The sequence below is a fragment of the Lygodium microphyllum genome, unplaced genomic scaffold (genome assembly GCF_053477565.2).
Source record: "Lygodium microphyllum isolate KBCC unplaced genomic scaffold, Lygodium_microphyllum_v1.1.10 scaffold_53, whole genome shotgun sequence".
Taxonomy (NCBI): Eukaryota; Viridiplantae; Streptophyta; class Polypodiopsida; order Schizaeales; family Lygodiaceae; genus Lygodium; species Lygodium microphyllum.
In genome coordinates this window covers 396,591-408,160 of record NW_028229536.1, presented here as the reverse complement: position 1 = coordinate 408,160, position 11,570 = coordinate 396,591, and positions in this window count along the sequence as shown.

The following is an 11,570-nucleotide window of genomic DNA, read 5'->3' as shown; positions in this document are numbered from 1 at the left end:
GGAAAGAGAGCACACTATCGATGCTTTGATTGATGAAGGATCATATTATAATATATTGACCTATGAAGCATGGACCCTACTAGGCTAACTAGATCTCACACCAATTAATGCAACTCTTAGCCCTTACAGGGGACACCCACAAGCACTCATAGGGAAGTGCAAAATCCTTGCGACAATTGAAACTGAAAGCTTGCCTATCCTATTTCATGTTCCTCCAAATAGTGCTAATTGCGGGAAGGAAACCCTCCTAGGAAGACCCTTCAAAAGGGCGACCAAGTGTGAGGCCGACTATGTAGCACATAGAATACACCTGACACTACCAGGTGTGAGGATAGTCACAACCTTTAGTAAGGGTGACCTCATTGAACCTCGAGGGAAAGGCAAGGAAGGTGCTAACATAACCGTCAAGCCTACTAACGACAGCAAGGACTTGTTGGAAGAATTGATACAAGCACAGGTCGAACAACGAGAACCAATGAGAGTGAGGCCATGCCTGAAACAAGAAGGTCAGGAGACAATGCCAAGGACGGGCTTTGGACTTACAAATATTGTAGAAGACCCCAAAATAAGCCCAAGCCTTATAGACGAAGGCATCGATGGAGGGTCAGCACAATGCCGTGATGGATATCCAAAGCGTTGCTACGTGCTCAAGGATGTTACACAGGTAACCGATGGATTTGGGTGCCAAACCCCTTGCTAAACCTCCTTTGTCGACTAAAGTCCAGATCGTATCAAGAGCAAAGACGCGTAGGAGAAGATCTATAGGAAAAACCAAGTCTCGAGTCAAAAATAGTGGAGTGATCGAGCCCCTCACGATCGAAATCAAGAAACCAAATGGGACCACTCAAATAGATCCTCAACCTAGCATGCTTGACAAGCAGATATCAGATGTAATCCTTGAGGATATGCAAAAGCCACTAGTGGCCAAAAAGCCTTTGATTTCCCAAGAGGATAGCAGGAATCATAGGCACAACATTGCTTGTGGCAAGGTTAAATGCTCAACAAAGAAAATAGAAAAATCATCTAACAGCCACCACGAGCAAGTCTCACAGCTAGTGTCAAAGCCACTTAGGAGTCCCAAGTCTCCTACACCCTCTTCCCCTAAATGGACATAGGAAGCACAACAGTCATCAAGTGCGGCTACTCAATCCCAATATCTACCTACATCTGAGCTTCCAAATGTCTAAGAGGCAAGACATGACACCATCCTTAGCTCTCAACCTAAGTATATGCCTGTGCAATCCACCATGGCTAGCTCAACTGATGCTCGATCTACACAAGTGAATGCTCTAAGGGAAACAAAAGGCACGGCCACTTCCAATCGACCTAAGGACTTGACATTGCAATCCACCAATAGTAGCAAGTCCACTAAACTAGCTGCTGCTACTTCCAATCAGGGATCACAGCAGTCATAGCCCTTGGCTATGACAATGCCCCTTGTGGAACGTGTCCTTAGTAGTTTACCTGTGGAGGAGATATTGGAACCAACTTCCTTGACAACTCCAGTACTTCCAAAGCACCTAAAGCCTAGGCTGGAGGAGTTAAACAGAAGGGAATTGGCTGAAGAGCTAGACTCTCCAAAAAGGGAGGCAGATGTACCCTCACAACCTAGCGAGGCTATTCAGTAGACCATGGCTATGTCCCATGAGGACACACTAGAGAAAGAGAATGCTGTGAGGCCCAACCAAGCACATCAATGGTTGACCTAGTCTAGGGTCCGGAGTCGTTGAGAGATGCACCTTCACTGACCAAGAAAAAGAGGAGGAAACAGCAAAAATAACAGCAGTTACAAGTGGTTATGGACCCCAAGAACATTGAGACCAAGAGCGTTGGGGAGCTAAGGAATAAAGAATCAAGTCCATCCACCAATGAACCCATTGATGTCTCTCCTAACAGTGGTGAAACCTCAGACACATCCGTGTGTTCTGAAAAATCAAAGCAACCGTTACCATCAACGGTTGCTTGCAACACTCAATCCACCGACAATAGAACTCACATTGACCAATCAAGAGTGGATACAACACTAACACAACAGGGTGACAAATTTATACTAGTCGCATTTAAGGAGAACCATGATGCAATAACAAAGCCTCAAGGGAAACATGAAAACCGCAAGAGCATAAGCAACCCTAGTGTTGACCAATCTTGCTCATCTAGACCTGAGCCCCCAGCTATGCTAAAGCCTAGGGAAACTCCTAGAACCTTGCATGAGATAGCAATCGAGCAAGCTCTTGTTGAGCATAGAAGTGTCGAAAAATGCTTAATTGAGTTGGATGTTAAGCTCAAAGTGTTCGCACGTGTCTATGTCCGGACATGGGTACATTCCCTAAGGAGAAGATTGAAGAATACTTGCCATTTTTCCTATCCTGGGAAGAGCAAGAACATCTTGATGAGCACTATGACAGGCTGCTGCATGAACGCATGCGACTCATCTCTGACGAGGAAGCCGATGAACTACGCTTAACTATAACATTCAATGATGTGCTATGCCAACAAAATCTCTTAGAAATAGAGCAACTAAAGCAAAAATCAGAGGGTCAAAGTTAATTTGAAAAATGTTGGTTTGAAAACCACATTGCAATGGCCGAACTGGGAGCCCAAATTATAACAGTCTTAGAGGAACGGTTGGCCAAATGGCGGGGGCCAAATGGCGGTCTCAAAGATACCCAATCTATGTGGCGCCGACTTCCTTTCGAGTATTGACTGCTATTCGAGGTATGGACTTAGCCGAAACTATCCAAGAGAACTCTCTAGCTGATAAGATTCTCACTGATGAGGAGGAGCTACATGTTGCAAGTAGACTCGAACAAGGTACCATGATACTTGACGTTGCAAAATACCTAATGTTATTAAGAAGGCTGCCGCGGATACTGGATGCTTGTGCCACACTGCAATACAATCTTGAGTTCTACAATTGATTTTTATCCTCATGAAGTGACTTGGATTCATAAATATGTACGTAAATAAACAATGAATTTTGTGACCCTGTATAGATAATATCAACACACACAGACAATGATAGTCAACGCAGGGAGAAGAGTTGGGTTTGACAAGCTGAGCTCCTCAGGTCCTCCTCTCACCACACATTTAGAAGTCGTGTGACCATTCTCGCCTCCAGGTGGAGGGCATGCAACCCTCATTACCGCCATAGGAAGCCCTGACCAACATCTCTGATGGTGTAGACAGGGCACCGTCCCTTTCTATGCACCTTTTCCCTTTTCAGTCTATCCTTCCGAGGATGAGCCCTGCCCCACTCCATGACAACCAGTCCACGTAACTTAGCATAATCCAAGATCTGCTGGAAGCAAAACGAACATCAACAGGGGACTGTCCCTCTATAACAAACGATGCATGCCTCACCTCTCCCCTCCTCATCATATGCACTTGATAACCCACTGTATAGTCCCTTCCATGCGAATATTTTTATCCTGCCTCAAGGCCTAATCCTTGGTTCGCATTTTGCAAGTCCCCCTACGGTAGCCGACATGGAGCACCTAGTGCAGCTAGCTTGCAAGGATGCTATCCGCCGTCGAAGGGAGCATGCAGCACAAGCTTCTCCACCAGAATGCTACGTACCTAGCCTTAAAAGGTATGCAAAGAAACAAGGCCCCAAGAAACACCGCCCTGGATGTAGGCCAAAAAATCCCCAAGCTAGGGAAATAGAAGCTCAAGGGAGCACATAGGGTGTGGCAACACCAGTCATGCGGGCCCCCAACAAACGCTCGGGCACCAAGTGCTTGAAAGAGGAGAGGGCAGCTTGAGACAAGTAGGAATTTGATGCATTGTTCAAAAGCATTCTAGAAATAGTTGCGACCAGGGACTACACCATTCAGGTCCCGGTCGACATCTTCCTTGCCCAACCTGATATGAGCCCCTCACCAGCAAAGCCTCAGTCACCCGACCACCCAGACTCGCCCCGCCTCGTACAAATAGAGTAGCCCCACGTTGTGTAAAAGGCTTATCAAATGCTACATGGCCATGACTTTTTGTCTCTAAATGATTACGTGCTGACATATTCCCCAATTGTACAAACTTTTCATATCTGCATCTACTATATTTCACGTCTTTAGCAAAAGAAAAAGATAATCAAGCACATGTGATAAGTATCTAAGTCAACACCATTGAATTCAAATAAGTGATGTCTCCTTGTGTTGCATTGGTTTATTATAGTTGCGGCATGTGCCGTGCATGTACTCTCATGAAGTGACAAGTGGATGCAGGATGACGTAGGTCTTTGTGCAAAAGTGTTCAATATCCAAGACACCACAAGACCGCCAACCCCACGAAGAACCACAACAAAGCCACATTGCCGAAAGCAAAAATCACCTTGGCCGATCACCCACATCACATGGCCCAAAGTATAATTATAACCACTTTCTCTTTCTAGGTTACACTCTACATCGGGCTCTCACGACAGCTCTTACCTCAATTGTACCAACATCACATGTTCCAAAGAGGGTTGCAAAATTCCTCCCATCTCAACAATTGCTTCTCCAACAATGAGGCTAAGACACAATCATCGCTGTAATATCCATTTCCTGAGCCTTCGAAGCTTGACATTTCCTAACCCATTAAAAGGCTGATAGCCTCAACATATTGCAATGGTTGTACTCAAGCAAGTCAAAAAAAAAAGAGGAAAGAAAGAAAGAAAGAAAGAAAAAAGAACAAGATAAAAAATAAAAAATAAAAAATAAAAGAAAAGAACAAAAAAATAAGAAGCACCCACAATCACAACAAAGCACCTAGGGGTCCTCAAATTAAGTATGTCCAGTGACCTTGGTCGGCTGGCTCCGTCCCTAGTCCCCTAGCCCTTTAACATCACCCACAATTGTTTAGGGCACATCAAGGGCAGGACATACCTAGGGAGCTTGTCTCGCCTATGGTTAGACCTATCACCCTTACCCATTTGCACGATTCCCTCTTGCACTCTGCCTTAATACCATTGCAATCAATCGTGGTAAGCACCGCATGAATGGCCATGAAAAGTACATTGTCCTCATCACGCAGGTCTAATAGCTACCAGCTACCGAAGTGCAGTGTCCCTGTGTTTAATTATGCTACGTCGCACAGTCACAACGCGAAGAATGTCACATAAACCTTCACATATACTTCTTTTCAACATGGACAACTTTGCTTCACCCACACGTTGTTACGAGAAACCAGCCCGCAGTCTTCTAACTACGTAATATCTAAGTATGCACAAACACTCACATAATATCTACACCAAAATATATACACAGTTTGGGTCCTCAAGTGCAGGACAATACTCTCATCTTACTTAGAGTTCAATCTGTCTCCCAAACTAATTGAACTACATCTTGTGCACGATAAAGAAGACTAGCACTATCCCTAGGGAGAGACCACATATGAGAGGTTTTTAATTGTAGGTATTGAAGACTCCAACGAAAGTGTCGTTCACTCTTCATCGACACTCACCTCTGAATTCTTATCCTTTATCATCCTGCAAGCCCGCCAAGAATCGTCATGTGTAGAATCCCCAACAAACCAACACTTGTGCTAGCCATCAGTAAAATCCCCAACAGAGAACAGCCCTACCACCAACTCCAACAACCCTTCCACCAGTCACCTAGGCCACCAATGTGCCCCAACGACCTTCCTCCACACCACCACCAACACTCCTCCATAGCAACCATAGGCTTCCTTGCCACCCACGTCTTCGGTGCATGCTAAAGCCTGCTACCTATGACTGTGAGTGCCATGGGACTGGCACTTGTCTAGGAGGGGGGTAATGTTAACCCTCAAACGAACAAGGTGGAAAAGCTGGAAAATCTAAGTAGAAGACATGGTCAAGGAAAAAGTGAAACAGAAGATGAAGGCGCACCAAGAAAAATCTGGAAACACAAGAGGCGTAGAAAAGTCCTAAATAAGGAAAAAAGATGCACAAGGAAAAGCGCATGTCAATACTTTTGTAAAAGAGCGCAAGCGCATCATGGTTTAATTTAAAGAGTGTCGGGCTCTCACCCATGCAATTTGTAAAGGTAAATGGGCAATAGGAAGGAAGCTAGGAAGATAGGAGGACAATGGAAAAAAGGGCCTAGGCCACATCCGGCCATGTAAAAAAAGGAGAAAAGGGGATGACCGCCCAAAAGGGATTTAGGGTTTTGTATATAAAGTTGAAAAGTGAATGAGAAGCTCATTCTTGTGTGTGGCCAAAAGTGGCTCTCTTCTTCTTCTTCTTCTTCTTCTTGCTTGCTTGAGCTTGGGCTTGAGAGAGGGAGTGTGAGAGTGCTTGGCTTGGAACGCTTGAAATAATAAGCAGTCTGTGGGTCTTGGCGATTGAGTGAAAGCTCCCACACTTAGCAATCCCAAAGGATATTCTTTTTAAAAAAAGTTCAAAAAAGTAAAAAGAGTACTTGGATTCTTTTATTAGGCATCATTCTTTGGATTCTGAGCTATTATAGAAGACTTTAGATGGTATTGGTATTAGCTGGGATACATATACACAAATTTTTCATCAAATATAATCAAATATAAAACAAGATCAAATACAAAATTTTTTAGGTCAAAGGCCATTTGTGGTGAAGACTATCATACAAGGAATGAATGTCAAGGCGATGAAAATTTTGGGTGAGTCTTTCTATATGAATGAAGGGAGTGAGTCCTGAAATGGAAGCGTGGAGTGGAAGAAAGAGCTAGAGAGAGAGAGAGAGAGAGAGAGATGTGGAAACTCCAACAGTCACAATGTGTGACCGACCTTACATTTATTCAAATGTCACTCAAATAATAAAGAATGAAGTAATAGTGATGGGCGCCTGCCACCTACAGTATACATGTGTGCGAGTATGTGGGTACTGTCAATATAACTAATACATGAGCAACTAGGCACATGCACCTTTACCCCCAACAACCTCCCACTGAAAGGTGAATGTGCCTCTAGTGAGGAGAGAACAAGAAAAATGTGACAAAGTACAAATGTACATAAGTACAACAGGATAAGAAAATATGTCATCTCATCCAATACCCATCAACTTTCTAAGAAAAGAAAAATGCTTTACTGAGAGACTTTTAGTGAGCAGATCTATAGGATTTTGGTCAGTCGAGATCTTAACAAGCTCAATGGACTTTTCCTCAACAACCTCTCAAATAAAGTGATAATGCACCTCAATGTGCTTCATCTTTGCATGGAAGATCGAGTTCTTGGCCAGAGTTCTTGGCCAATTGGATAGTACTTATAGAATCTAAATGCAATATAGAGACCATATCAGTAATGCCAAGATCTACCACCACCAGATAGCCTACCTAGAGAGCCTCCTTACAAGCCTTAGTGGAGCTGCAACATACTCTACCTTTGTAGCGGATAGAGTCGTGCATTTCTAAATCTTTGACATCCGAGAAATAGCACCTCCAACTACTGTGAAGATGTAACCAAAGATGGACTTCCTGCTATTTGCATATCCTGCATAATCTAAGTTAGTGTATCCCATGACCCCTGTATCCTAACCATCATAATAGATGCACATAGTTGTTGTGCCCTTTAGGTACTGCATGATATCATTGACGACATCCCAATATCATATGCCAGGTGTAGCCATATAGCATGCCACAACTCTCATTGCAAATGCTATGTCACAACAAGTGGTTATCATAACATACATTAAATTATCCCTTGTGGATGCATAAGGGATCTTGGCCATCTCATCCTTCTACTCATCAAACTATGGACAATCAGCCTGACTAACCTTCACGTGAGAAGGTAAAGGAGGATCTCCTAGATGTACTCCTTCTATGACAAGTAGAGGATGCCCCTCAAGCAATCATGTGTAATGTGCATCCCAAGAATACATGAGGCCTATTCCATGTCCTTCATCTCAAAGCTTTTCTTCAGTTGACCTTTCAAAGAATCCAACTCATCACATGAGTACTCCCAGCAATCAACATATCATCCACATAGAGGATCAAAATTATAAGGCTACTATCACGATCCTTCTTCTTGTATAAACACGGATCCATATCACTATGAGAATATCCATGTGAATGCATAAAGACATCAAACTTGTGATACCATTTCCTAGGTGATGCTTAAGGTCATAAAGGCTCTTCCTCAATCTACACACTAGATGTCCCACGTCCAGGTCTGCAAAGCCCTTAAGCTACTCAATGTAAAACTCATCATGCAAGTCCCCACCATGAAGAAAAGCCATCCTGACATCCATCTGATAAATATCCAAGTTAAGCTCAGCAACCAAAGCCAATACCAAGTGTAGGGTGGTCTTATTCATAACAAGATAAAAGACTTCATCAAAGTCCACACCATGTTCCTAGCCCTTAGCAAAAATATGGCCTTGTATCCCAACTTGGGGCGTCCAAGGATACTTTTCAACTTGTACACCCACTTTCATGGCAAATTATGCTTACCACTAGGCAAAGAAACCAAATCCCACATATGATTTTTTTGCAGTGAGTCATACTATGATTGCATGGCCCTCTCCTAAGAGTGACTATCACCTTTGCAAATGGCCTCATCATAAGAGACTCACCAACATCTATCACCATAACATAATCCATAGAAGGCTCAAAACACACATACTATCATCTATCTCTAGTAGACCATTGGTTGTGAGGCATGTACATCCTATGGAGCATCACAAGGACCTAGGTTGGTGGGGCATCATCTAGTGCTATCTGTCTAGCTGACTACATAGTAATAGGAGGCTCCTCTTGAAATATCACCTTGCATACCTCAACGACATGTTCAAGCTGCTTATGCATTTTCTCCTCATGGAAAACAACATCATGGCTGCAGATAACCTTCCAAGCCTATGAATCCCATAGGTGATAGCCCATCTCACCTACATCCCCATAACCAAGAAAGATGCATTTCCTAGACTTAGGATCTAGCTTATTACACTTGTCCTTGGGTACATGGTGGAAATTCTCACAACCAAAGGCACGCAAATGAGCATATAAGGGAGGTTTTCCAAACGATACCTCCTTTGTAGCCTGATAGTCAAGAGCAATACATAGGGATTAATTTATCAATTCTATGGTAGTAGTCATTGCCTCAGCCCAAAAATATTGTGGTAAGAGTGCTTGGCTAAACATACTATGAACGTGCTCCTGAATTGTCCTATTCATGCACTCAACCATACCATTCTAGGGTGGGTACACATAGCATTTAACTAATTCTTAATACTCCTCTCATCACAAAGCTACTCAAAATCTTTAGAGACATACTCACCCCTATTATTTGACCTTGGGAATTTCAGCCTAGACCCAAATTGGTTTTGAACCAAAGCAAGCCAACATTGAAATGTAGCCAAGACATTTGATTTATACTTAGTAAGATAGGTCCAAATATTATGTGTGTGAATGAAAGTAACGAAATATTTTGCACCACCTTACGACTTGCAGGGCATAGGACCACATACATCCGAATGAACAAGAGCCAATGGCTCACCTATGTGTGTCATACCAAACTTTTTATGCATATTACATATATGCCTGCCACAAAAACAATGATCACAATACTCAAAGAACTTATAGTCAAGGGATAGAAGATACTGCAAAGGAGTAAGCATTTTCATTCCTTTCACGGACATGTGTCCAAGGTGGTGATGCTAAAGAGATACATGTGAAACTGCATCCATTTTCAAAATATGGTCAACTGATCCAAATACAAGCAAGGGGTAGATAGTATTGAACTGAGCAGCATGTGCAATGGCAAGATTCCCATGGGTAATCTTCCATGAGGACTTACCAAAAGAAATCTCATAACATGTATTATCCAAAGTGCTAGTAGAGATAAGGCTCTTCGTGAGAGGTGGTATATGACGTATATCATGAAGAGTAAAGGTGCAAACATGAATCAAACTATAGCTAGGACATTACTAATACCAACTATCTCTAATTCCACATCATTACCCAAATGAATAGATCTAATCAAACTGCGATAGGAGTGAGACCACTCGCTACGAGGGGTCACATGAAAGGAAGCCTCTCAAAATCTATGAGCCAACATTGAGTATACACTGACAAAGTATTAGTTAGTTATGAAGTATCAAGAGAAGAATCTGCAAGTATGAAATCATCATCAAAATTAGTGTGCATAATATTAATCTCTTCAATCTTGACACTAGATTTGCTAGGGACAATGCTGCGATCATCATTTTTGTCATGTACTTTATCATTGCCCTTTTCTTTGAAGTTGTCCTTATGCATCTTATAGCATTGTGGCCAAATATGCCCTACTTTCCCATAGTAATGACAAGTCAATGAGGACGTATGGCCACGGGACTTACTACAAGACTGTCTACATGATTAAGAGGGAGAGATTGATGAGAGTTTCTGCTATGGCAGTCATTACTTCTCCTATCGTTATTGTCTCTAACTGTCAAAGCATGTGAGGTGCACAAAGCATTGACATTCTTTTTATTGATCTCTTCAATCAAGATTCCACCCTCTACATCCTACAATTGTAACCCATCAGTAGAGTAGGTATATTGGCACACATAGCAGTACAAAATGTCTCCCATGATTCAGGAAATGTACTAAGAGAAACAAGGCAAGAAGAGTGCCCTTGAATTCAATCCCCTCCTATAAAGACAAATGACTAATAATGGAATGAAACTCATTTAACTGAGCTAACATAGAAGTGTCCTCCTTCATGTGAACGTCCATGAGTTGCTTCAATCCCAATACATCTAAGAAGTGAGACTTTGCTCCTGGGAGGTCCACTAGGGTTTACCATATGGTACCACATGAGTGTAAGAGAGGGGGGTTATTTAAGGGAAGGAATGTACATTTTATAAGGTAAGGTCCCATAAATAGGGGGTAGATAAGGGGTATTTTCATATATTTCTTGCACACAGGTGACGTCTCCTTATTACTACTAGTGAATCCCCCATGACTTTGCTGGTCATAGACATTGTGAATCTTTTCCCACAAGTCCCATGCAAACTACCCACCATTAAAGATAAAATTATGAAACATCTACTTAAAGAGGAACAATATGATGGTGGATTTACATTGCTCATCTAATTCAGCCCAACCCTCTACATCACTAGTTTCAGCTTGACACCCTTATGTTTCAAAGGCCTAACCTACATTTTTCTGCACTAAAACTTGCTAGATTTGGGGCTTCCAATAGCTGTAGTTGGTGACATCCATCTTGTCAATATTAAAGATAGCACCATCACTTGATCCACAAGCTATCATAATGAAGGCAAACAAGTGCACAAATTATCAAAGAAGGCTCCTATAATTACTACAAAAATAGTCCTAAAACCATTGCTAAATCAAGTTGAAAACAAGGGATACTGACCAAGTAATGAACTATCCACAAACTGAATGCAAAAGAACTATCAAAGAAGGGAGCTGACTACTTACATAAACAGTGCACCAAACTACAATTATAGCATGCTAAAAATGAAGTATAACAATAAGAAATCAATACCAAAGATGGGCAATCGATGATATGAGACAAGCTACAACTGCTAGGGAATAGCTCCAACTTATAATGAGTGAATACACAATGGGAATTGAGAACTGTCAAAGAATCAATATATCAGGCTAAGATACATCCCATAGGCATAACCGTCATGCATATTGTG